The sequence below is a fragment of the Acomys russatus genome, chromosome 7 (genome assembly GCF_903995435.1).
Source record: "Acomys russatus chromosome 7, mAcoRus1.1, whole genome shotgun sequence".
Classification (NCBI taxonomy): domain Eukaryota; kingdom Metazoa; phylum Chordata; class Mammalia; order Rodentia; family Muridae; genus Acomys; species Acomys russatus.
In genome coordinates, this window is record NC_067143.1 from 17,033,729 (window position 1) to 17,059,802 (window position 26,074).

The 26,074-nt window shown below is 41.4% G+C and overlaps 1 long non-coding RNA gene and 5 other non-coding genes across 11 annotated transcripts in view; all 6 read right to left on the bottom strand.

The window, feature by feature from the left end:
* The window catches only part of LOC127191522 (uncharacterized), an 81,209-nt gene that overhangs the window by 5,415 nt on the left and 49,720 nt on the right, over nucleotides 1–26,074 (bottom strand). For 2 of the 6 annotated variants that reach the window (XR_007830913.1, XR_007830916.1), the window contains exon 2: nucleotides 15,925–15,964. The exons of 2 other annotated variants lie outside the window; for them this stretch is intronic. This is a non-coding gene — a long non-coding RNA (uncharacterized LOC127191522). Of the gene's footprint in view, nucleotides 1–6,832; nucleotides 6,873–15,924; nucleotides 15,965–23,415; nucleotides 23,456–26,074 lie in introns of all 6 variants that reach the window. 2 more of the 6 variants (XR_007830912.1, XR_007830914.1) reach the window with 2 other exon arrangements.
* LOC127192549 (small nucleolar RNA SNORD109A) lies at nucleotides 1,775–1,839 on the bottom strand. Its single transcript, XR_007831017.1, has one exon. It is a non-coding gene; the product is annotated as a small nucleolar RNA SNORD109A (small nucleolar RNA).
* Nucleotides 5,259–5,323, bottom strand: LOC127192548 (small nucleolar RNA SNORD109A). Its single transcript, XR_007831016.1, has one exon. It is a non-coding gene; the product is annotated as a small nucleolar RNA SNORD109A (small nucleolar RNA).
* LOC127192545 (small nucleolar RNA SNORD109A) lies at nucleotides 14,333–14,397 on the bottom strand. The gene has a single exon (XR_007831014.1). It is a non-coding gene; the product is annotated as a small nucleolar RNA SNORD109A (small nucleolar RNA).
* Nucleotides 21,845–21,909, bottom strand: LOC127192538 (small nucleolar RNA SNORD109A). The gene has a single exon (XR_007831007.1). It is a non-coding gene; the product is annotated as a small nucleolar RNA SNORD109A (small nucleolar RNA).
* LOC127192539 (small nucleolar RNA SNORD109A) lies at nucleotides 25,298–25,362 on the bottom strand. The gene has a single exon (XR_007831008.1). It is a non-coding gene; the product is annotated as a small nucleolar RNA SNORD109A (small nucleolar RNA).

Consider the following 26,074-nt stretch of genomic DNA (forward strand, 5'->3'; position numbering starts at 1 on the left):
GTTCTCTTACACTCCTCAGGTTTAGCAACTGTTGTAGTGAATTGTGTTCCTATGAGAGATTTCTCGAAACCATACAGTTATAGCTTTTTTGATGGTTCTAAAAATCAGAGGGTGGCTGTCTTCAGAGAGAATAAGGGAGGCCTGTAAACAGGCAGGGAGCTACAAAACAAATATCACTCATATAATATAATCTAATTCACATTACTAAAAAGTGTCCAAATCCCTGTTGTCCTGAGGGGGAATCGGTTACATGCAGTCTTGGTCGGTCCTTTTGTGCAAATCTGATGAAAAACCACAGACTCTCTATGGAATTGACTCCATGTCTTTCTAGAATGTGTCCAGCCTTAGGCATTTGATTTTTGCAATGGCCAGTTCTACATCTGAACACGGGGTTGAAATTAAAGTTGCCCTTTGCACTCAAAGGAAGTCTGTGACCAGGTCTCAAAGTGTGGATTTCCCTACCAAAGATGTTGTGGAGCTTTGGCATTGGCTCGTGTGACTCAAATTAGTTTTTGTGAAAAGAAGAAAGTTTCAAAGCACTTTCTGTAAAAGTGTTGTGATTAACGTATCATGGTATCAATTTTTTCCAGTATGTAACACTTTGTGTCTTACCTTGGATAATGCAGTCTATTGACCATGCAAGTTGTCAAACTCTGTTGAAGAGGGCACAAATCAAAGAGTATAAATCATGTGAAATAAGCACATCCTAACTACATGGCCGGCTGATTCAGCATATGTGGGTGTTTTGTGGTTGAATTTGATGTTTCTGGCCTATTGATAGTGGTTATATTTGCTGTGTGGACTCTCTTCCCTTGGGCATTGGGTTAAGATGGTCTAAGCCATTCCCTCTATCCTCTGTAAAATGGCTGCAATGTAGTCTTTTGCTTTGGTAATTTTTCCTGTTATATTGTTTTCTAGTGTTCAATAAGAAAAAAAAACTCTTTGGGATGTGATGTTGGGTTTCTGCTTGTGATGTCGGGTTTCTGCTTGTGATGTCGGGTTTCTGCTCGTGCCCAGCAAGTAGTATGAGAAGGATATCTGTATGCCAATCATAACACATACTCCGTAGAAGCAGAGTAATACACTTCAATGATTGTTGATTCACAGGAAGAGCTTCCACTACAGGGACAGTGGCTTAATTGAAACTTGTTCTGTATGACGTTGCAATGCTACCTTGTCAGCGATGAGAACATGGAAACCTATATATACTTCCAATTGGTATGTTACACAGCATGAAGAGCAGTCCCTTAATATCCAGAATTGTTCCAGACCAAAGGACAAAGGCAATTTCCCACACATATATAAAGTGAATGACACAGGGCATATTGTGGGTACCTCACCATGAACTCAAATTTGTGTAAAAAAAGGGGAAAGATATGGTCCTCAAAGAATACATTTTTAAATGGCATGAGCATTTCCAACTCCCTGCCAATTAAATGCATATCAGAAAGAGTGGTTTTCTGGGCTAGAAGAGATGTGCATGTATGGTCTGGAAGGGATGTATCAGGCCCTAATCATCTGTGGATTTCCTCTTCGGCACCTGCAATAATCTGGAACAAATATACAGGTATGCACTTCATGTCTATGGAATTGTGTTCTCAGAAAGAAAACAAGGGAGAAAAATCTTAGGCAAATTTGGGTCTGGTAACACTGCCAGTTGGGTAAAACTCTAGGGTCAAGGAGACAATGTGCACAAGTGTCCATCTCCTGTCAAAACCAAAGAGTGCCTTCCAGGCTCTAAAAAACACTTTTGTCTCAAGGGCACCTCATATGTGGACCTCAGCTCGCATCTGTACAAGTCAGTCAATGTCCTCAGATACTTGTTGTCATCATAGATCCAGAAAAGGCCTCTGTCAACACATGAGTATTTCACTGTGAGCCAAGCCTCAGAGAGCCAGCCCCTGGGTTTTGAAAGGAGAGGTCACATTTGTGCAGGACTCATGGATCTCTGTCTATCAAAAGTGCTAGCGAACAACCAGGATCTTGAAGTAAGTGTCTTGCACTTCTGTCCTCATAGTAGAGGAGATTTTCAAAAAATGTATGGGGAAGGAATTGCTGACTCCCCAAAAATTCAAATTCATTGGAAGGCATACTATGCTTTGAGTCTCAAATGATAAAAAAAAAAAAAGCTCAAGGTGACTAGGACTAACAAACAAGGATTCAAAATGCAATGTGCCCTTTCTAAGAGACTTTCATAGGCATCTGAATTTTCCGATTTGATTTCAGTCTCCTCATCGAGAACGTGTTTTGAGATTGGTCTCTCTGTTGCTCCTGTACAATAGATATACACCTATCTATTTCAAAGCTCTGCAAATCACTGTTCAGTTCCCTCAATTTTGAAGCTTTTCTCCTTTGTATGTTCTCCATTAATGTTCCCTAACCCATGTCAAGATGAAAGTCACAAAGGCTGGCCAGTTCAATGTTTTGCATATTATCAGGAATCTAGCAGGAATTTTCAAAGGAAGGGCCATCTTGTTTATGAGTCTGAGTCTGTAGCGGTGTCCCTGTCTTCTCATATAGTGTTGTATAATTTTGTATAGAGTGACAAGTGATAAATTTTAGAGGTCCTTAAACTGCATTGCAAAGACAGCAGAATGTTTCCTTATTGTTTTGTCCATGATGGGCAATCTGGTGTAGTGCACTCATAGGCTGGTGTGTTTGATATATTAATTAATGGTGTTTTCTTATCTCTGCTTTAGAATGGTCCATTTCTATGGTCTGTCACTTGAAATGAAGAGAAGCAAACTATCCTCTGCAAATCTACTTAATAAGAGGGGCAAACACATTGGTGGCATTCTGAACATCCAGAGAACGGAAGAAGGAGGGCCTGAATCTCCAATGAGTTCCCCGTGTGCGCCAGTGGGCTGGACTCCCTATATTCTATCATTTTCCTTTGTGAACTACACCTATCAGTAGAGAAATATCCATTAATCTGGCTATGAGTTTCAGCGATAGTAAGATAAAGAACTTGCTGATGAAATATGGTTGAATGCCACATATTTTGTTACAAAAGGAAAGCAGCAGATAACAGGCTCAATGGAAATTCATTTCTCAATTACCTTCACACCACTAGTCAATTTTAAGTTTCCTAAGTCTCCAGAGAAAGGTATTACGGGTTTTCCTTGACTCTAGCTAGTGTTATCCCTTAGTCACTGAGAGAGCACTACTTCAATGCAGGAGGCATGGCAAGTTTCAAAATGAATGGTGTACTATAAATCAGTAAAAAAAAAATGACCTAGAGAGTGTCGTCCAGACGTTCTCATTGTTAGAGCTATTTATGAGGGAAATAGCTACCCAGAACCTCTCATGTCTTTACGCAAAAAAATTGAGTCATGTGAAAAGAATCCAAAGCTTACTTGTGGTGCCAGTGAAGAAGCAACTCTCAGAGGCTCTGGCCTGCAACAACAGTTCAAGGAAGTCTTTCAGGAAAGGAAGCTCATCTCAGCAACCTGTCCCCCTGGACCCTTTCAAACCGGAAGTTGCTGAACCCTTCCCTTTTCCTTATATATCCCAAGGGAGTTCTCTTACACTCCTCAGATCTAGCAACTCTTGTAGTTAATTGTGGTCCTATGAGAGATTTCTCTAAAGCAGACAGTTATAGCTTTTTTGATGGTTCTGAAAATCACAGGGTGGCTGACTTCAGAGAGAATAAGGGAGGCCTGTAAACAGGCAGGGAGCTACAAAACAAATATCACTCATATAATATAATCTAATTCACATTACTAAAAAGTGTCCAAAGCACTGTTGTGCTGAGGTGGAATCGGTTACATGCAATCTTGGTCGGTGCTTTTCTGGAAATCCGATGAAAACCACAGACTGCCCATAGAATTGACTCTATGTGTTTGTAGAATGTGTCCTGCCTTTGACATTTGATTTTTGCCATGGCCATCTCTGCAACTGCACACGGGGTTGAAATTAAAGTTGCCCTTTGCAGTCAAAGGAAGTCTGTGACCAGGACTCATTGTGTGGATTTCCTACCAAAGATGGTGTGGAGCTTTGGCATCGCTCCTGTGACTCAAGTTAGTTTTCGTGAAAAGAAGAAAGTTTCAAAGCATTTTCTGTAAAAGTGTTTTGATTAACGTATCATGGTATCAATTCTTTGCATTATGTGTATTACCTTGGATAATGCAATCTATTGGCCATGCAAGCCGTAAAGCTCTGTTGAAGAGGGCATAATTCAAAGAGTATAATATGTGAAGTAAGCCCATTGTAACTATATGTCCGGTTGATTCAGCATATGTGGGTGTGTTGTGGTTGAACGTGATGTTTCTGGCCTATTGATAGTGGTTATATTTGCTGTGTGGTCCCTCTTCCCTTGGGCGTTGGGTTAAGATGGTCTAAGCCATTCCCTCTATGCTCTGTATAATGGCTGCAATGTAGTCTTTTGCTTTCATAATTTTTAATGTGAAATTGTTTCCAACGGTTGAATAAGGAAAAAAAAATGATTTGGGAAGTGATGTTGGGTTTCTGCTTGTGATGTCGGGTTTCTGCTTGTGCCCAGCAAGTAGTATGAGAAGGATATCTGTATGCCAATCATAACACATACTCTGTAGAAGCAGAGTAATACACTTCAATGATTGTGATTCCACAGGAGGAGCTTCCACTACAGGAACAGGGGCTTAATTGAAACTTGTTCTGTATGACATTGCAATGCTACCTTGTCATCGATGAGAACATGGAAACCTGTATATAGTTCCAATTGGTATGTTACACAGCATGAAGAGCCGTCCCTTAATATCCAGAATGGTTCCAGACCAAAAGACAAAGGCAATTTCCCTCAAATATATAAAGTTAATGACACAGGGCCTATTGTGGGGACCTCACCATGGACTCAAATTTGGGTAAAAGAAGGGGAAAGATATGGTCCTCAAAGAATACATTTTAAAATGGCACGAGCCTTTCTATCTCTCTGCCACATAAATACATATCAGAAAGAGTGGCCTTTCTAGGGTAGAAGAGAGGTGCATGTATGGTCCGGAAGGGATCTTTCAGGCCCTAATCATCTGTGGATTTTCTCTTCGGTACGTGCGTTAGTCTGGAACAAATATACAGGTATAGACTTCAAGTCTATGGAATTGTGTTCTCAGATGCAAAACAATGGAGAAAAATCTTAGGGATATTTGGGTCGGGTAACACTACCATTTGGGTAAAACTCTAGGGTCAAGAAGACAATGTGCACAGTGTCCATCTCCTGTCAAAACCAAAGAGTGCCTTCCAGGCTCTGAAAAACACATTTGTCTCATGGGGACCTCATATCTGGACCTCAGCTCACATATGTACAAGTCAGTCAACGTCCTCAGATACTTGTTGTCATCATAGATCCAGAAAAGGCCTCTGTCAACACATGAGTATTTCACTGTGATCCAAGCCTCAGAGAGCCAGCCCCTGGGCTTTGAAAGGAGAGGTCACATTTGTGCAGGAGTCATGGATCTCAGTCTATCAAAAGTGCTAGGGAACAACCAGGATCTTGAAGTAAGTGTCTTGCACTTCTGTCCTCATAATAGAGAAGATTTTCAAAAAACATATGGGGAAGGTATTGCTGACTCCCCAAAAATTCAACTTCGTTGTAAGGCATACTATGCTTTGAGTCTCAAATGATAAAAATAAGGCTCGAGGTGACTAGGACTAACAAACAAGGATTCAAAATGCAATGTGTCCTTTCTAAGAGACTTTCATAGGCATCTGAATTTTCAGATTTGATTTCAGTCTCCTCATCGAGAATGTCTGTTGAGTTTGGTCTCTGTTGCTCCTGTACAATAGATATACCCCTATCTATTTCAAAGCTCTGCATATCACTGTTCAGTTCCCTCAATTTTGAAGCTTTTCTCCTTTGTATGTTCTCCATTAATGTTCCCTTACTCATGTCAAGATGAAAGTCACAAAGGCGGCCCAGTTCAATGTTCTGCATAATATCAGGAATCTAGCAGGAATTTCAAAAGGAAGGGCCATCTTGATATGAGTTTGAGTCTGTAGCGGTCTCCATGTCTTCTCATATAGTGTTGTATTTTTTTTGTATAGATTGAGAAATTATCCATTTTAGAGGTCCTTAAAATGCATTGCAATGTCAAAAGAACGTTTCCTTATTGTTTTGTCCATGATGGGCAATCTGGTGTAGTGCACTCATAGGCTAATGTGTTTGATATATTAGTTAATGGTGTTTTCTTATCTCTGGTTTAGAATGGTCCATTTATATGGTCTGTCACTTGAAATGAAGAGAAGCAAACTATCCTCTGCAAAGCTACTTAATAGGTGGGGCAAACACTTTGGTGGCATTCTGAGTATCCAGAAGAACGGAGGAAGGAGGGTCTGAATTTCTAATGGGTTCCCCGTTTGCTCCAGTGGGCTGGACTCCCAATATTCTATCATTTTCCTTTGTGAACCACACCTATCAGTAGAGAAACATCCATTAATCTGGCTATGAGTTTCAGCGATAGTAAGATAAAGAACTTGGCGATGAAATATGGTTGAACGCCACATATTTTGTTACAAAACGAAAAGCAGCAGATAACAGGCTCAATGGAAATTCATTTCTCAATTACCTTCACACCACTAGTCAATTTTAAGTTCCCTAAGTCTCCAGAGAAAGGTATTATGGGTTTTCCTTGACTCTAGCTAGTGTTATCTCTTAGTCAATGAGAGAGCACAGCTTCAATGCAGGAGGCACGGCAAGTTTCAAAATGAACGGTGTACTATAAATCAGTAAAAAATGACCTAGAGAGTGTCGTCCAGACGTTCTTATTGTTAGAGCTATTCATGAGGGAAATAGCTACCCAGAACCTCTCATGTCTTTACACAAAGAAAACGAGTCATGTGAAAAGAATCCAAAGCTTACCTGTTGTGCCAGTGAAGAAGCAGCTCTCAGAGGCTCTGGCCTGCAACAACAGTTCAAGGAAGTCTTTCAGGAAAGGAAGCTCATCTCGGCAACCTGTCCCCCTGGACCATCTCAAACCGGAAGGTGCTGAACCCTTCACTTTTCCTTAGATATCTCAAGGGAGTCCTCTTACACTCCTCAGGTTTAGCAACTGTTGTAGTTCATTGTGGTCCTATGAGAGATTTCTCTAAAGCAGACAGTTATATCTTTTTATGGTTCTAAAAATCACAGGGTGGCTGACTTCAGAGAGAATAAGGGAGGCCTGTATCTGATCAACTGCACGGAGTCCCGGGACTTTACTGGAGCCAGACTATTAAATCCAGGGAACTATAGGTGGGTAGGTCCCGCAGGGTGCAGACCACAGGTGGGCCTCTCCCGGAGTCAAGTTTCAGTTCATGGAGTCCCTGAACCCACTCTCCAGATGCTCGGACGGAACCCACCTGCGTGCCGCAGCTGGCAGATAAAGCCCGAGTTCAGAGTCCAGGTTGCTACCGGAGCCTCGGGTCTTTGGAAGTTACAGGGAAAGAGGGGAAGCTGCCCTTGGTGCCATCCACCTGTCCCACGCAAATCTGCTGAGGACCCCCATGCCGCGTGGAAACACAGGCAACTGGGCCCACCTAGCTCAGAGATAGTGGCGCCCAGCCTGCGGCGCCATACCCTCCCCACTTTGGAACAGTGCACGGGTTACTGAGCTGCTTGGATCCACCTAGCTCAGAGAGAGGGGCGCCCTGCCTGCCACACCATACCATGCTCACTTTGGAACAGTGCAGGGGATATTGAGGTGCTTGTGTCCGCCTAGCTCAGAGAGAGTGCACACAACCCGTGGCGCCAAACCAGGCACACTTTGGAACAGAGTGCCGGTTACTGAACTCCTTGCGTCCATCTTGCTCAGAGGTAGCAGCGTGCAGTTAGCGGGGCCATACCGGGCCCATATTGGAACAGAGCGCAGGGCCTAAGCCTACAGATCCCAGCAGTTAGAACTTAGTGTGGACACTACACACAGCATCGGCAGGATCTCCCACCCCCTAGGGAAAGACTAGACACCCCAGAGGTGTGTATATGCTGGTTTAAAAGGTGCATTTAGCTCAGTGGGTCTGAGCTGGGCGAGGTCTGAGCTATAGCGCTGCGGGTAGTGCAGACAACTGAGAACATCTTGCCCAATCAGAGCTTGCCAGCACGATCTGAGACCCCATATCAGCAGGCCTGAATCACAACACTAATGTGAAAGGAACCAGTCAGAAGCCTACTTCTGCTGACCCAGCCCAGAGTCTAAGGTGTAGAACAAAGTCTCCAGGAGTGGAAACTAGGTCACCTGCCTGTGTCAGGAGGAAAATTACCTGATCCCTACAGGCAAGAGCACGCGACCAATAATCATTCACCAACTATCCACTCTCAACCAGTGAAGGTCACCAGAAGCTACCTCCCAACATCAGAGACACCAAAATGACAAGAGGACAGTGAAAGAATACAAACAAAAACCAAAACAGTTTTGAATCTCCAGATCCCAACAATCCCAATGAAAGCAACCTGGAGAACCCAAAAGCAATTGAAATACAAGAAAATGACCTCAACTCCTTAGTAAGGAAGATGATAATGGAAGAAAGAGATGAAATCTGTAAACAACTGCGGGAGGAGGCAGCCAAGCAGGTGGAGGACATAAAAGAGTCATATAGAAAGGCACTGGAAGAATTTCAGAAAAATACAAACAGACAGATGAAGGAAATAAAAAAAAAAACACTTCAAGATCTGAGGTCAAAAACGGAATCTATGATAAAGGAACACACAGAAGAAAAATGTGACTGAGAGACCATAGAGAAGAAAGCAGCCAACAAAGAGATGGCCTTCTCAAACAGAATCCAGGAAACGGAGGAGCGAATTTCGGGACTTGAAGATACAATTGTAGAACTTGAATCAACCATCAAGGAAAATACTAAATCAGAAAAGTTCCTAACACAGAACATCCAAGAAATCAAGGACACCATGAAAAGAAGAAACCTGAGAATAATAGGCATTGAGGATAAAGAAGACGCCCAACGCCATGGCCCAGAAAATATCTTCAACCAAATTATACAAGAAAAATTTCCCAATCTGAAGAAAGCGATGCATATGAACATACAAGAGGCCTATAGAACACCAAATAGAATAGATCAGAAAAGAAAATCTTCCCACCATATAATAATCAAAACACAAAGTATACAGACTAAAGAAAAAATTTTAAAAGCTGCAAGGGGAAGAAAACAGAGTAACATACAATGGCAAACCTATCAGAATTACACCTGACTTCTCAGCTGAGACCATGAAAGCCAGAAGGGCATGGACAGAGGTCCTGCAAACCCTAAGAGACCACAGATGCCAGACTAGACTACTGTACCCAGTGAAACTATTAATAACCGTAGATGGAGAAAACAAAATATTTCATGACAGGAAGAAATTCAACCAATACCTATCCACAAATCCAGCATTACAGAAGCTACTAGAAGGAAATCTCCACCACACAGGAATGAGTTACAACCAAAACTACACAGGAAATAGATAACTACACCATGGCAAAATCACAACCTCAAAAACCCTCAACTTAAAAAAACATCAAAATGAAAGGACTTAACAGTCACTGGTCATTAATATCTCTGAACATCAACAGTCTCAATTCTCCAATAAAAAGACATAGACTAACAGAATTGTTGCATAAACAAGACCCAACATTCTCTTGCATCCAAGAAACACATCTCACCAACAAGGACAGACATTGCCTCAGGGTAAAAGGCTGGGCAAAAATATTCCAAGCTAATGGTCACAGGAAGCAAGCAGGGGTAGCCATCCTAATATCCAACAAAATAGACTTTCAACCAAAATTGATCAAAAGAGACGAGGAAGGACACGTCATACTCATCAAGGGTAAAATCAACCAAGATGACATCACAATTCTGAACATCTATGCTCCAAATACAAGGGCACCCACATTTGTAAAAGAACTATTAACAAAGCTTAAACCACTCATTGATTCCAACACATTAATAGTGGGAGACTTCAACACTCCACTTTCACTGAAGGATAGGTCTTTGAAACAGAAACTAAGCCAAGAAATAAAATCACTAACCAACGCCATGAATCAAATGGATCTAACAGATGTGTACAAAACTTTCCACCCAAACACAAAAGACTATACTTTCTTCTCAGCACCCCATAGAACCTTTTCCAAAATTGATCACATAGTAGGTCACAAAGCAAGCCTCAACAGATACAAGAATATTGAAATAATACCTTGTATCTTAACAGATCACCATGGTCTAAGGCTGGACTTCAACAACAACAGAAATAACAAAAAGCCTATTCACACATGGAAACTAAACAACTTTCTACTTAATGACATGTGGGTCATGGAAGAAATAAAGGAAGAAATAAAAGACTTCCTGTAATTCAATGAAAATGATGGAACAACATATCCAAATTTGTGGGACACATTGAAAGCAGTGCTAAGAGGAAAATTCATAGCACTAAGTGCCTTTAAAAAGAAATTGGAAACATCCCACATAATCAACTTAACAACAGAACTGGAAGCCCTAGAAAACAAAAGAAGCAGAATCACCCAAGAGGAGTAGACATCTGGAAATAATCAAACTCAGGGCTGAAAACAATAAATTAGAAATAAAAAGAACAATTCAAAGAATCAACAAAACCAGGAGCTGGTTTTTTGAGAAAATCAACAAAATAGACAGACCATTAGCCAAACTAACTAAAAGGCAGAGGGACAGTATCCAAATCAACAAAATCAGAAATGAAAAGGGAGTCATAACAACAGACACTGAAGAAATACAAAGAATCATAAGATCCTACTTTAAAGGCATATATGCCACAAAATTTGAAAATCTAAGGGAAATGGACATTTTTCTTGATCGATTCCACTTGCCAAAATTGAATCAAGATCAGATAAACAAATTAAATAGGCCTATTTCTCCTATAGAAATAGAAGCAATCATTGATAGTCTCCCAACCAAAAAAAGCCCAAAGCCAGATGGTTTCAGTACAGAATTCTATCAGACCTTCAAAGAGGAGCTAATACCAATACTCTTCAAGCTACTCCAAAAGATAGAATTGGATGGAACATTACCAAATTCTTTCTATGAGGCCACAGTCACGTTGATACCTAAACCTCACAAAGACCCAACAAAAAAAGAGAACTTCAGACCGATTTCTTTTATGAACATTGATGCAAAGATACTCAATAAAATACTCGCAAAACGAATACAAGAACATATCAAAGATGTCATTCATCATGACCAGGTAGGCTTCATTCCAGGCATGCAGGGATGGTTTAATATACGGAAATCCATCAATGTAATCCACCATATAAACAAACTAAAGAAAAAAAAACCACATGTTCATCTCCTTAGATGCAGAAAAAGCATTTGACAAAATCCAACACCCATTCATGTTTAAAGTGTTGGAGAGATCGGGGATACAAGGCACTTATCTAAACATAATAAAGGCTATATACAGCAAGCCAATAGCCAACATCAAATTAAATGGAGAGATACTCAAGGAAATTCCTCTAAAATCAGGGACCAGACAAGGCTGCCCACTTTCTCCATATCTCTTCAATATAGTTCTTGAAGTCCTAACCAGAGCAATAAGACAACACAAGGAGATCAAGGGGATCCAAATGGGAAAGGAAGAAGTCAAACTATCCCTATTTGCAGATGATATGATAGTGTACATAAGTGACCCCCAAAATTACACTAGAGAACTCCTTTAGTTGATAAGCACGTTCAGCAAACTGGCTGGTTACAAAATTAACTCAAAAAAAAATCAGTAGCCTTCCTATACATAAATGACAATCATACAGAGGAAGAAATTAGGAAATCTACACCCTTCACATTAGTCACAAGCAATATAAAATTCCTAGGAGTAATGCTAACCAAGCAAGTGAAAGACTTTTTTGAAAAAAACTTTAAGTCCCTAAAGAAAGAGATTGAAGGTAACTTGAGAAGATGGAGGGATCTCCCCTGTTTGTGCATTGGGAGAATCAACATAGTAAAAATGGCCATTTTACCAAAAGCAATTTACAGATTCAATGCAATCCTTACCAATATACCTACACAATATTTTAAAGACATTGAAAGGTCAATTCTCAACTTTATATGGAAAAACAAAAAACCCAGAATAGCTAAAACAATATAATACAATAAAAGATCCTCAGGAGGAATCTCCATACCTGATCTCAAGCTGTACTATAGAGGAATAGTAATTAAAACAGCATGGTACTGCACAGCAATAGGCTGGTTGATCAATGGAATCAAATTGAAGACCCAGATATGGATCCACACACATATGGTCACCTGATTTTTGACAAAGAAGCCAAATCTATTCAATGGAAAAAGGATAGCATCTTCAACAAATGGTGCTGGTCTAACTGGATTTCTACATGTAGAAAAATGCAATTGGACCCATACTTGTCACCATGTACAAAGCTCAGGTCCAAATGGATTAAAGACCTCAATATAAAACCAGAGACACTAAATCAGTTAGAAGAAAAATTGAGGAAGAGCCTGGAACACACTGGCACTGGAGACAACTTTCTGAACAGAACACCAACAGCCCAGGCCTTAAGGACAACAAATAATAAATGGGACCTCATGAGGCTGAGAAGCTTCTGTAAGGCAGGAGACACTGCCAAAAGAACAAAGCGACAGCCTACAGACTGGGAATTAATCTTCACCAACCCTGCATCTTACAAAGGTCTAATACCCAAACTTTATAAAGAACTCAAGAAATTAAATGCCACCAAACCAAATAATCCAGTTGAGAAATGGGGCTAAGAATTAAACAGAGAATTCTCAACAGAGGAATATCAAATGGCTGAGAAACACTTAAAGAAATGCTCAACATCTCAAGTCATCAGAGAAATGCAAATCAAAACAACTCTGAGATTCCATCTTACACCCATCATAATGGCTAAAATCAAACATTCACGTGACAACACATGCTGGCGAGGATGTGGAGAGAGAGGAACACTCCTTCATTGCTGGTGGGAATGCAAACTAGTACAGCCACTTTGGAAATCTATCTGTTGCTACCTTAGAAAAATGGGAATAGGGCTTCCTCAAGACCCAGCTATCCAACTCCTTGGAATATACCCAGAAGATGCTCCAGCACACAACAAGAAAATTTGTTCAACTATGTTCATAGCAGCCTTATTCATAATAGGCAGAACATGGAAACAGCCTAGGTGTCCATCAGTAGAAAAATGGATAAAGAAACTGTGGTACATATACACTATGGATTACTACTCAGCTATTAAAAACAAGGAATTCCTGAAATTTGTGGACAAATGGATTGAACTAGAAATGATCATAATGAGTGAGCTAACCCAGAAGCAGAGAGACTCAAATGGTATATATTCACTTATAACTGGACACTAGCCCAAGGAGCAGGTCCCATGAAAATCTGCACCTACCAGGAAAGTGGGATAGAGGTGAGAACATCCTATTGAGACTATAGGTTAGAAAAATACAGGGGATAGGGAAGTAGGTGGATCCAGAGGGTCCTAGAAACCTACAAGACAACATTATAATGGGTGGATCTGAGCCCAGGGGTGCTGCTTGATCAAAGGCACCAACCAAGGAAAAAACGTGCAGCCATCATCAAAACCCTACCCAGATCAAACCAAGGGACAGAACATTCTCCACAGTTACGTGGAGACTGGGGACTGACTTTCATAGGATCTCTGGTGCCCCATATTTGGCCATGTCCCTTTGTTGAGGAGGCCCAATGGCACTTGGAGGAAGGATAGCGGACTACCAAGAAGATACTTGATGCCCTAGCACCATATTCAGGGGGAGGAGGTCCCCCTTGGTCACAGTCATAGGGAAGGCGGATTGGGGTGAAAGTGGGAGGGAGGGAGGAATGGGAGGATGTATGTGATGGGATAGAAAATGAGATGTAATATGAATTATTTTATTTTTCAATAAAAATGTGTTAAAAAATAAAATAAAGTGAATGACACAGGGCATATTGTGGGGACCTCACCATGGACACAAATTTGGGTAAAAGAAGAGCAAAGATCTGTTCCTCAAAGAATACATTTTAAAATGGCATGAGCCTTTCTATCTCAATGTCAATTAAATACATATTAGAAAGAGTGGCCTTTCTAGGGTAGAAGAGAGGTGCATGTATGGTCTGGAAGGGATGTATCAGGCCCTAATCATCTGTGGATTTCCTCTTCGGCACGTGTGTTAGTCTGGAACAAATATACAAGTATACACTTCAAGTTTATGGAATTGTGTTCTCAGATGGAAAACAATGGAGAAAAAACGTAGGCAAATTTGGGTCTGGTAACACTGCCAGTTGGGTAAAACTCTAGGGTCGAGGAGACAATGTGCACAAGTGTCCATCTCCTGTCAAAACCAAAGAGTGCCTTACAGGCCCTGAAAAACTCATTTGTCTCAAGGGGACCTCATATCTGGACCTCAGCTCGCATCTGTACAAGTCAGTCAACGTCCTCAGATACTTGTTGTCATCATAGATCCAGAAAAGGCCTCTGTCAACACATGAGTGTTTCAGCTGTGAGCCAAGCCTCAGAGAGCCAGGCCATGGGCTTTGAAAGGAGAGGTCACATTTGTGCAGGAGTCATGGATCTCAGTCTATCCACAGTGCTAGGGAAAAACCACAAATTTGAAGTAGTGTCTTGCACTTCTGTCCTCATAATAGAAAAGATTTTCAAAAAATGTATGGGGAAGGAATTAGTAACTCCCCAAAAATTTAACTTTGTTGGAAGGCGTACTATGCTTTGAGTCTCAAATGATAAAAAAAAAAAAAAAAAAAAAAAAAGGCTCAAAGTAAATAGGACTAACAAACAAGTATTCAAAATGCAATGTGTCCTTTCTAAGAGACTTTCATAGGCATCTGAATTTTCAGATTTGATTTCAGTCTCCTCATTGAGAATGTCCTATGAGCTTGGTCTGTCTGTTGCTCCTGTACAATAGATATACCCCTATCTATTTCAAAGCTCTGCATATCACTGTTCAGTTCCCTTAATTTTGAAGCTTTTCTCCTTTGTATGTTTTCCATTAGTGTTCCCTGACTCATGTCAAGATGAAAGTCACCAAGGCTGGCCAGTTCAATGTTTTGCAGAATATCAGGAATCTAGCAGGAATTTGAAAAGGAAGGGCCATCATGATTATGAGTCTGAGTCTGTAGTGGTCTCCATGTCTTCTCATATAGTGTTGTATTTTTTTGTATAGATTGAGAAGTGATCCATTTTAGAGGTCCTTAAAGTGCATTGCAAAGTCAACAGAACGTTTCCTTATTTTTTTTGTCCATGATGGTCCACCTGGTGTAGTGCATTCATATGCTAGTTTATTTGATATATTAATTAATGGTGTTTTCTTATCTCTGGTTTAGAATGGTCCATTTATATGGTCTGTCACTTGAAATGAAGAGAAGAAAACTGTCCTCTGCAAAGCTACTTAATAGATGAGGCAAACACATTGGAGTCATCCTGAGCATCCACAAGAATGGAAGAAGGAGGGCCTGAATCTCTAATGGCTTCCCTGTATGCTCCAGCAGACAGGACTCCCAATATTCTATCATTTTCCTTTTGGAACCACACCTATCAATAGAGAAATATCCATTAATCTGGCTGTGAGTTTCAGCAATAGTAAGATAAAGAGCATGGTGATGAAATATGGTTGAATGCCATATATTTTGTTACAAAAGGAAAGCAGCAGATAACAGGCTCAATGGAAATTCATTTCTCAATTACCTTCACACCACTAGTCAATTTTAAATTTCCTAAGTCTCCAGAGAAAAGTATTTCGGGTTTCCTTGACTCTAGCTAGTGCTATCCCTTAGTCACTGAGAGAGCACAGCTTCAATGCAGGAGGCACGGCAAGTTTCCAAATGAAAGGTGTACTATAAATCAGTAAAAAATGACCTAGAGAGTGTCGTCCTGACGTTCTTATCGTTAGAGGTATTCATTAGGGAAATAGCTGCTCTGTCACTCTCCTGTCTTTATGCAAAGAAATCGAGTCAAGTGAAAAGAATGCAAAGCTTACCTGTTGTGCCAGTGAAGAAGCAGCTCTCAGAGGCTCTGGCCTGCAACAACAGTTCAAGGAAGTCTTTCAGGAAAGGAAGCTCATCTTGGCAACCTGGCCCCCTGAAACCCTCTCAAACTGGAAGTTGCTGAACTCTCTCCTTTTCCGTAGACATCCCAAGGGAGTTCTCTTACACTCCTCAGGTTTAGCAACTGTTGTAGTTAATTGTGTTCCTATGAGAGATTTCTCTAAAGCAGACAGTTATAGCTTTTTTGATGGTTCTAAAAATCACAGGGTGGCTGACTTCAGAGAGAATAAGAGAGGCCTGTAAACAGGCAGGGCGCTACAAAACTGTCATGTCTCCCTCAGCCAGCAAGAAAGACACAACCACCAAGTTCTTCTCCAAGCAGTTTACTCAAGCTCTTCATGCAAGCAACCCCCCCCCCCTGAATCACCCCTGCCAACCACTAATAAAGCATACTGTCATCCAATCAACTCACACTATGTCTCGCATCCTCATTGGGCCAAGAAGGCGGAACTACCGCCGGCAATGGGCTATGTCCAAATAAGGACTTGTTTGTTCTCTACAGAGGCAGCTCTGGCAGTGTGCCAGGTGCCATGTTAGGGTGCGGTCCGTGGGGGCTCTCAACACTTTCCCTTTTTTGTTTTAGAAACATTACTCATCAGGACTTGAAGGCAACAGGTGAGAGTAGAGATCTGATCTCGGTATGTATGGGCATTTGTTCACACTGCTCTCAAGCAAGCCCTTCACTCCCTGAGTGCCAGACCTAGCTCCATACGTTCCATGGACACTTGCTCACACTGCTCCCAAGCAAACCCTTCATTTGCTGAGTGCCAGACCTGGCCTGGTACCTTTTTCCTGGTGGTGGGGACTGTGATACCAACCCACATGCAATCAGAATTGCTCCCCAGAAGGCCATTAACTGCATACAATGTACCTCCTGTGCAGTGCTTTGCCTCACACCCTGAGCATGGCGAAAAACATTGTGTCAATTCTTCAGGATGGACAACCAGATTTGAGCTGACTGTCCTGCCTCAACTGCTGCAAACGCCTGAGCCATCAGGACCTGAGTGCGATGTTGAGACGTCTTTAAACAACAAATACACCACAGGCATACACCACTCACACCTAAGAATGTAATGCTTATAGCCCCCAAGGCCCGCCCATTCCTTCAGGTGATTGACAGCAGTCACCAGCCAAGTGGAAGTCCATTTGTGAAAGCCAGGTCAACACGGGTGGAATTGATTGTGGTAATTGACAATCGAAGTTCCCTCAGCAGTCCCTCGATGTTGATTGACCAGTTACTTAGAAGATGGATAGAGAGCTGTTTAGATAGATTTGCAGCCTTAGTGAAATTAGCATACTGAATTGAAGTAATACAAATCCCAGGCAATTTCCATTCATAGCCTAGCTGTGCCAGCTGCCATAAGACATCCACCTGTTCCAGGCTGGATTGCCTCCAGCACCATTAGCTGCGGCCTGTTCGGTGGCAAATTCTATCAAGAAAGCCTTCCAATCAAGATACTGACCAGGAGTGAGGCATGCTTAACAAGGCTACTCCAATCGGTGGGTGTCATGCAGTGTCTACTTAAACTCTCTATCTTCGATACCATAAAGGATGCCGAGACACCATAGGCACGTACAGCCTCTGCAAGGGATTTTACTATTTTAAAATGTAGGGGCTCATGGTAGCGATTTCCCTGAGCATCTTGAAACCCTGGAAACCCCAAGGCACTTGCCCTGACCTCTTTCCAAACCTGTGGGCATAAAGACCGACCAACGTTAGTTGGCTCTGGTTTTAGATTAGGCACACTGTAGGGAGGGGGCAAGGCAACTTCCGTCTTAGCCTTGGCCACTCCCCTTCCTTTAACTTCCTCTTTTTCTGGCGTCTCCTTTCTGTACGGAGACAAATCCGGATATAGTCCGGTCCCCTCCATCTTGTTTACTAGTTCCTCAATATCATTCTCTGAACTGGATTCCTCACTAAGCTCGCTTCCTTTACCTGATTTCTCAGATCTTCCTTCCTTCAACTGTTCAAGAGCTTGATTTCCAGCTTCTACTGCCTGACAGCACCTAGTATCTGACAAGCAACTACGGACCAATTTCCATATCGGCCTTACCCTGGCTTTCAAGTCTCCTTGGTCCCAGGCAAAGTCCAAATCCTTACCTAATTTGTTCCAACTTGGGAGGGAAAGGTGGCCAGACACCGCGAACCAAGGGGCCACTGTATCACATTCAGTCAGGAAGGTCTCTAAGGTTTTACTTTTAATCTTAAGTCCCTTTGATTTTAATAATTCTCGGAGGGCAGCGAAAACCAGGTGAGAAGGTGACGCACCCATACTTTCACTATTCCTCCTCACGAGAAACCTTCCGCATTAGCTCCCTTCCGGAGACCTTAGAATTAGCTCCCTTCCGGAGACCTTAGAATTAGCTCCCTTCCGGAGACCTTAGAATTAGCTCCCTTCCGGAGACCTTAGAATTAGCTCCCTTCCGGAGACCTTAGAATTAGCTCCCTTCCGGAGACCTTAGAATTAGCTCCCTTCCGGAGACCTTCCGGAGACTTTAGAACTAGCTCCCTTCCGGCGACATTAGAACTAGCTTCCTTCCGGAGACTTTCCCCTTTTCCAGGGGTCCTAAGCTCCACTTACGGGGAACTTACCTGCAGGCGATCCTTGAGCACTTGGAGTTCTGAACTTAACAGTGGTGGAGTGGACAGCGAGGGTCCTCGTACGCGCCACCACTTGTCGCATCTCACTCAGCCAGCAAGAAAGACGCAACCACCAAGTTCTTCTCCAAGCAGTTTACTAAAGCTCTTCATGCAAGCACCTCCCCTGAATCACCCCCCCCACCGACTAATAAAGCATACTGTCATCCAATCAACTCACACTACGTCTCGCATCCTCATAGGTCCATGACGGTGGAACTACCAAAGGAAATGGATTATGTCCGAACAAGGACTTGTTTGTTCTCTACAGAGGCAGCTCTGGTGGTGTGCCAGGCACCATCTTAGGTTGCGGTCCGTGGGGGCTCTCCACACAAAAAATATATCACTCCCATAATATAATCTAAAACACATTACATTTCTGATTTTGTTGATTTCAATACTGTCTCTCTGCCTTTTAGTTAGTTTAACTAATGGTCTGTCTATCTTGTTGATTTTCTCAAAGAACCAGCTTTTGGTTTTGTTGATTCTTTGGACTGTTTTCTTAGTTTCTAACTTGTTAATTTCAGCCCTGAGTTTGATTATTTCCAGGCGTCTACTCCTCTTGGGTGTTTCTGCTTCTTTTTTTTCTAGGGCTTCCAGTTGTGTGTTAAGATGCTTATGTGCGATGTTTCCAATTTCTTTTAAAGGCACTTAGTGCTATGAATTTTCCTCTTAGCACTGCTTTCAATGTATCCCACAAATTTGGGTATGTTGTTTCTTCATTTTCATTGAATTTCAGAAACTCCTTGATTTCTTTCTTTATTTCTTCCCTGACCCAGGTGTCATTTAGCAGAGACTTGTTTAGTTTCCACGTACGTGTAGGCTTTTTGTTATTTCTGTTGTTGTTGAATTGCAGCCTAAGAGCATGGTGATCTGATAGGATACAAGGTATTATTTCAATCCTCTTGTATCTATTGAGGCTTGCTTTGTGACCTACGATGTGATCAATTTTGGAGAAGGTTCCATGGGGTGCAGAGAAGAAGGTGTATTCTTTCTTGTTTGGGTGAAAGGTTCTGTAGATATCTGTTAGATCCATTTGACCCATGGCATTGTGAGTGAGTTAACCCAGAAGCAGAAAGAATCAAATGGTATATACTCACTTATATCTGCTTACTAGCCCAAGGGGCATGTCCCACAAAAGCCTTCACTTACCAGAAAACTGGGACAGAGGGGAAGGCATCCTATTGGGACTCTAAATGAGAGATGCATGGGAGAACAGCAAAATAAAAGTATCCAGAGGGTCCTAGAAACCTACAAGTAGAACAATATGATAGGCAGATTTGGGCCCAGGGGTCCTGCTCAAACTAAGGCACCAGCCAAGGACAATACAGGAGGTGAACTTTAAACCCCTTCCCAGATCTAGCCAATGATCAGAATATTCTCCACAGTTGAGTGGAGAGTGTGATACGACTTTCTCACATACTCTGGTGCCTCACATTTGACCATGTCCCCTGGAGGGGGAGACCTTGTGGCACTCAGAGGAAGGACAGCAAGTAGCCAAGAAGAGACTTGATACCCTATGAGAATATATAGGGGGAGGTAATCCCCCTCAGGAACAGTCATGGGGAGGGGAATAATGGGAAAATGGGGGTGGAGGAATGGGAGGATACAAGGGATGGGATAAACATTGAGATGTAACAAGAAGAAATTAATAATAAAAAAAAGATATAAAAAAAAAAAAACACACACACATTACAAAAAATGTACCAAGCCCTGTTGTCCTGAGGTGAAATCGGTTACATGCAGTCTTGGTCAGTCCTTTTGTGGAAATCCGATAAAAAACCACAGACTGCCAATGGAATTGACTCTATGTCTTTCTAGAATGTGTCCAGCCTTTGACATTTGATTTTTGCCATGGCCAGCTCTGCATCTGCACAGGGGGTTGAAATTAAAGTTGCCCTTTGCACTCAAAGGAAGTCTGTGACCAGGTCTCAAAGTGTGGATTTCCTACCAAAGATGTTGTGGAGCTTTGGCATTGGCTCCTGTGACTCAAGTTAGTTTTTGTGAAAAGCAGAAAGTTTCAAAGAACTTTCTGTAAAAGTGTTGTGATTAACGTATCATGGTATCAATTCTTTGCAGTATGTATCACTTCATGTCTTACCTTGGGTAATGCAGTCTATTGGCCATGCAAGCCGTCAAACTCTGTGGAAGAGGACATAAATCAAAGAGTATAATCATGTGAAACACATCCTAACTATATGGCCAGTTGATTCAGCATATTTGGGAGTGCTGTGGTTGAACTTGATGTTTCTGGCCTATTGATAGTGGTTATATTTGCTGTGTGTTCCCTCTTCCCTTGGGCTTTGGGTTAAGATGGTCTAAGCCATTCCCTCTATCCTCTGTATAATGGCTGCAATGCAGTCTTTTGCTTTTGTAATTTTTCCTGTGAAATTGTTTCCAAGGGTTGGTTAAGAACAAAAACCATTTGGGAAGTGATGTCGGGTTTCTGCTTGTGTTCAGCAAGTAGTGTGTGAAGGATATCTGTATGCCAATCATAACACATACTCTGTAGAAGCAGAGTAATACACTTCAATCATTGTGTATCCACAGGAAGAGCTTCCACTACAGGGACAGGAGCTTAATTGAAACTTGCTCTGTATGACATTGCAATGCTACCTTGTCAGTGATGAGAACATGGAAACCTATACATAGTACCTCTGTTATGTGACACAGCATGAACAGCGGTCCCTTAATATCCAGAAAGGTTCCAGACCAAAGGACAAAGGAAATTTACCTCACATATATAAAGTGAATGACACAGGGCATATTGTGGGGACCTCACCATGGAAACAAATTTGGGTAAAAGAGGGGAAAGATATGGTCCTCAAAGTATACATTTTAAAATGGCATGAGCATTTCTATCTCCCTGCCAATTAAATACATGTCAGAAAGAGTGGCCTTTCTGGGGTAGAAGAGAGGTACATGTATGGTCTGGAAGGGATGTATCAGGTCCTAATCATCTGTAAATTTTCTCTTCGGTACGTGCATTAGTCTGGAACAAATATACAGGTATACACTTCAAGTCTATGGAATTGTGTTCTCAGATGGAAAACGATGGGAAAAATCTTAGGGAAATTTGGGTCTGGTAACACTGCAATTTGGGAAAATCTCTAGGGAAATGGATACAATGTGCACAAGTGTCCATCTCCCGTCAAAACCAAAGAGTGCCTTCCAGGCTCAGAAAATCTCATTTGTCTCTAGGAGACCTCATATGTGGACCTCAGCTTGCATCTGTACAAGTCAGTCAACGTCCTCAGATACTTGTTGTCATCATAGATCCAGAAAAGGCCTCTGTCAGCACATGAGTGTTTCAGCTGTGAGCTAAGCCTCAGAGAGACAGCCCCTGGGCTTTGAAAGGAGAGCTCACATTTGTGCAGAGTCACGGATCTCAGTCTATCCACAGTGCTAGGGAAAAACCAAGAACTTGAAGTAAGTGTCTTGCACTTCTGTCTCATAATAGAGAAGATTTTCAAAAAATGTATGGGGAAGGAATTGCTGACTCCCCAAAAATTCAACTTCGTTTGAGGGCATACCATGCTTTGAGTCTCAAATGATAAAAAAAAGGCTCAAGGTTAATAGGACAAACAAACAAGGATTCAAAATGCAATGTGTCCTTTCTAAGAGACTTTCATAGGCATCTGAATTTTCAGATTTGATTTCAGTCTCTTCATCGAGAATGTCTTTTGAGATTGGTCTCTCTATTGCTCCTGTACAAAAGATATAACCCTATCTAATTCAAAGCTCTGCATATCACTGTTCAGTTCCCTTAATTTTCAAGGTTTTCGCCTTTGTATGTTCTCCATTAATGTTTGCTTACTCATTTCAAGATGTAAGTCACAAAGGCTGACCAGTTCAATGTTTTGCATAATATCAGGAATCTAGCAGGAATTTGAAAAGGAAGGGCCATCTTGATTATGAGTCTGAGTCTGTAGCAGTCTCCATGTCTTCTCATATGGTGTTGTATTCCTTTGTATAGATTGACAAGTGATCCTTTTAGAGGTCTTTAAAGTGCATTGTAAGGTCAACAGAGCGTTTTCTTATTGTTTTGTCCATGATGGTCAATCTGGTGTAGTCCACTCATAAGCTAGTTTTTTGATATATTAATTAAGGGTGTTATCTTATCTCCAGTTTAGAATGGTCCATTTATATAGTATGTCACTTGAAATGAAGAGAAGAAAACTATTCTCTGCAAAGCTACTTAATAGGTAGGGCAAACACATTGGTGGCATCCTGAGCATACACAAGAACAGAAGAAGGAGGGCCTGAATCTCTAATGGGTTCCCTGTGTTTTCCACTACACTGGACTTCCAATATTCTATCATTTTCCTTTGTGAACCACACCTATCCATAGAGAAATATCCATTAATCTGGCTATGAGTTTCAGCGATAGTAAGATAAAGAGCTTGGCGATGAAATATGGTTGAATGCCATATATTTTGTTACAAAAGGAAAGCAGCAAATAACAGGCTCAACAGAAATTCATTTCTCAATTACCTTCACACCACTAGTCAATTTTAAATTTTCTAAGTCTCTAGAGAAAGGTATTTGAGGTTTTCCTTGACTCTAGCTAGTGTTATCCCTTAGTCACTGAGAGAGCACAGCTTCAATGAAGGAGGCAAGGCAACTTTCAAAATGAACTTTGTACTATAAATCAATGAATAATGGCCTAGAGAGTGTCATCCTGATGTTCTTTTCATTAGAGCTATTCATTATGGAAATAGCTGCTTAGCACTTCTCCTGTATTTATGCAAAAAAACGATTCAAGAGGAAAGAATCCAAAGCTTACCTGTTGTGCCAGTGAAGAAGCAGCTCTCAGAGGCTCTGGCCTGCAACAACAGTTCAAGGAAGTCTTTCAGGAAAGGAAGCTCATTTCGGCAACCTAGCCCCCTGAAACCCTCTCTAACTGGAAGTTGCTGAACCCTTCCCTTTTCCGTAGACATCCCAAGGGAGTTCTCTTACACTCCTCAGGTTTAGCAACTGTTGTAGTTAATTGTGGTCCTTTGATAGATTTCTCTAAACCAGACAGTTATAGCTTTTTTGGTGGTGCAAAAAAAATCACAGGGTAGCTGACTTCAGAGGGAATAAGAGAGGCCTGTAAACAGGCAGGGAGCTACAAAACACATATCACTCTCATAGTATAATCTAATTCACATTACTAAAAAATGCACAAAGCCCTGTTGTCCTGAGCTGGAATCGGTTACATGCAGTCTTGTTCTGTTCTTTTGTGGAAATCTGATGAAAAATCCCACACTGCCATTGGAATTGACTCTATGTGTTTCTAGAATGTGTCCAGCCTTTGACTTTTGATTTTGGCATGGACAGCTCAGCATCTGCACACGGGGTTGATATTAAAGTTGCCCTTTGCACTCAAAGGAAGTCTGTGACCAGGTCTCAAAGTGTGGATTTCATAACAAAGATGTTGTGGAGCTTTGGCATTGGCTCGTGTGACTCAAGTTAGTTTTCGTGAAAAGAAGAAAGTTTCAAAGCAGTTTCTGTAAAAGTGTTTTGATTAACGTATCATGGTATCAATTCTTTGCAGTATGTATCACTTCGTGTCTTACCTTGTATAATGCAGTCTATTGGCCATGCAAGCCATCAAACTATGTTGAAAGGGGCATAAATCAAACAGTATAATCATGTGAAGTAAGCACATCCTAACTACATGGCCAGTTTAATCAGCATATATGGGTGTGTCGATGTTTCTGGCCTATTGATAGTGGCTATATTTGTTGTGTGGTCCCTCTTCCCTTGGGCTTTGGGTTAACATGGTCTAAGCCATTCCCTCTATCCTCTGTATAATAGCTACAATGCAGTCCTTGCTTTTGTAATTTTTCCTGTGAAATTGTTCCCAAGCATTGAATAAGAACAAAAACTCATTGGGAAGTGATGTGGGGTTTCTGCTTCTGTCCTGCAAGTAGTGTGTGAAGGATATCTGTATGCCAATCATAACACATACTCTGTAGAAGCAGAGCAATACACTTCAATGATTGTGAATCCACAGGAAGCGCTTCCACTACAGGGACAGGAGCTTAATTGAAACTTGTTCTGTATGACATTGCAATGCTACCTTGTCAGCGATGAGAACAGGGAAACCTATATATTGTTCCAATTGGTATGTTACACAGCATGAACAGTGGTCCCTTAATATCCAGAAAGGTTCCAGACCAAAGTACAATGGCAATTTTCCTCCCATATATAAAGTGAATGACGCAGGGCATATTGTGGGGACCTCACCATCGACACATATTTGGGTAAAAAAAAAGGGGAAAAATATGGTCCTCAAAGAATACATTTTAAAATGGCATGAGCCTTTCTATATCCCTGACAATTAAATACATATCAGAAAGAGTGGCCTTTCTGGGGTAGAAAATAGGTACATGTATGGTCTGGAAGGGATATATCAGGCCCTAATCATCTGTGGATTTCCTCTTCGGCACGTGTGTTAGTCTGGACCAAGTATACATGTGTACGCTTAAAGTCTATCAATTGTGTTTTCATATGGAAAACAATGGGAAAATCTTAGGCAAATTTTTGTCTGGTAACACTGGCAGTTGGGTAAAACTCTAGGGTCAAGGAGACAATGTGCACAAGGGTCCATCTCCCGTCAAAACCAAAGAGTGCCTGCAAAGCTATGAAAACCTCATTTGTCTCAAGGGTACCTCATATATGGACCTCAGCTTGCATCTGTATAAATCAGTCAACGTTCTCAGATACTTGTTCTCATCATAGATCCAGAAAAGCCTCTGTCAACTCATGAGTGTTTCAGCTGTGAGCCAAGCCTCAGAGAGTCAGCCTCTGGGCTTTGAAAGGAGAAGTCAGATTTGTACAGGAGTCATGGATCTCAGTCTATCAACAGTGCTAGGGAAAACCAGAAACTTGAAGTAAGTGTCTTGTACTTCTGTTCTCATAGCAGAGAAGATTTTCAAAAAATGTATGCAGAAAGAATTGCTGACTCTTGAAAAATTCAAATCTGTTTGAATGCATACTATGCTTTGAGTCTCAAATGATAAAAAAAAATGCTCAAGGTTAATAGGACTAACAAACAAGGATTCAAAATGCAATGTGTCCTTTCTGAGAGAATTCATATGCATCTGAATTTTTAGATTTTATTTCAGTCTCGTCATCGAAAATGTCTTATGAGATTAGTCTTCCTATTGCTCCCGTACAATAGATATACCCCTATCTATTTCATATCTCTGCATATCACTATTCAGTTCCATTAATTTTGAAGCTTTTCTCCTTTGTATGTTCTCCATTAGTGTTCCCTTACTCATGTCAAGATGTGATTCACAAAGGCTGGCCAGGTCAACATTTTGCAGAATATGAGTAATGTAGCAGGACTTTGAAAAGGAATGGCCATTGTGAATATGAATCTGCGTCCATAGCGGTCTCTATGTCTTCTCATATAGTGCTGTATTTCTTTGTACAGATTGACAAGTTATCCA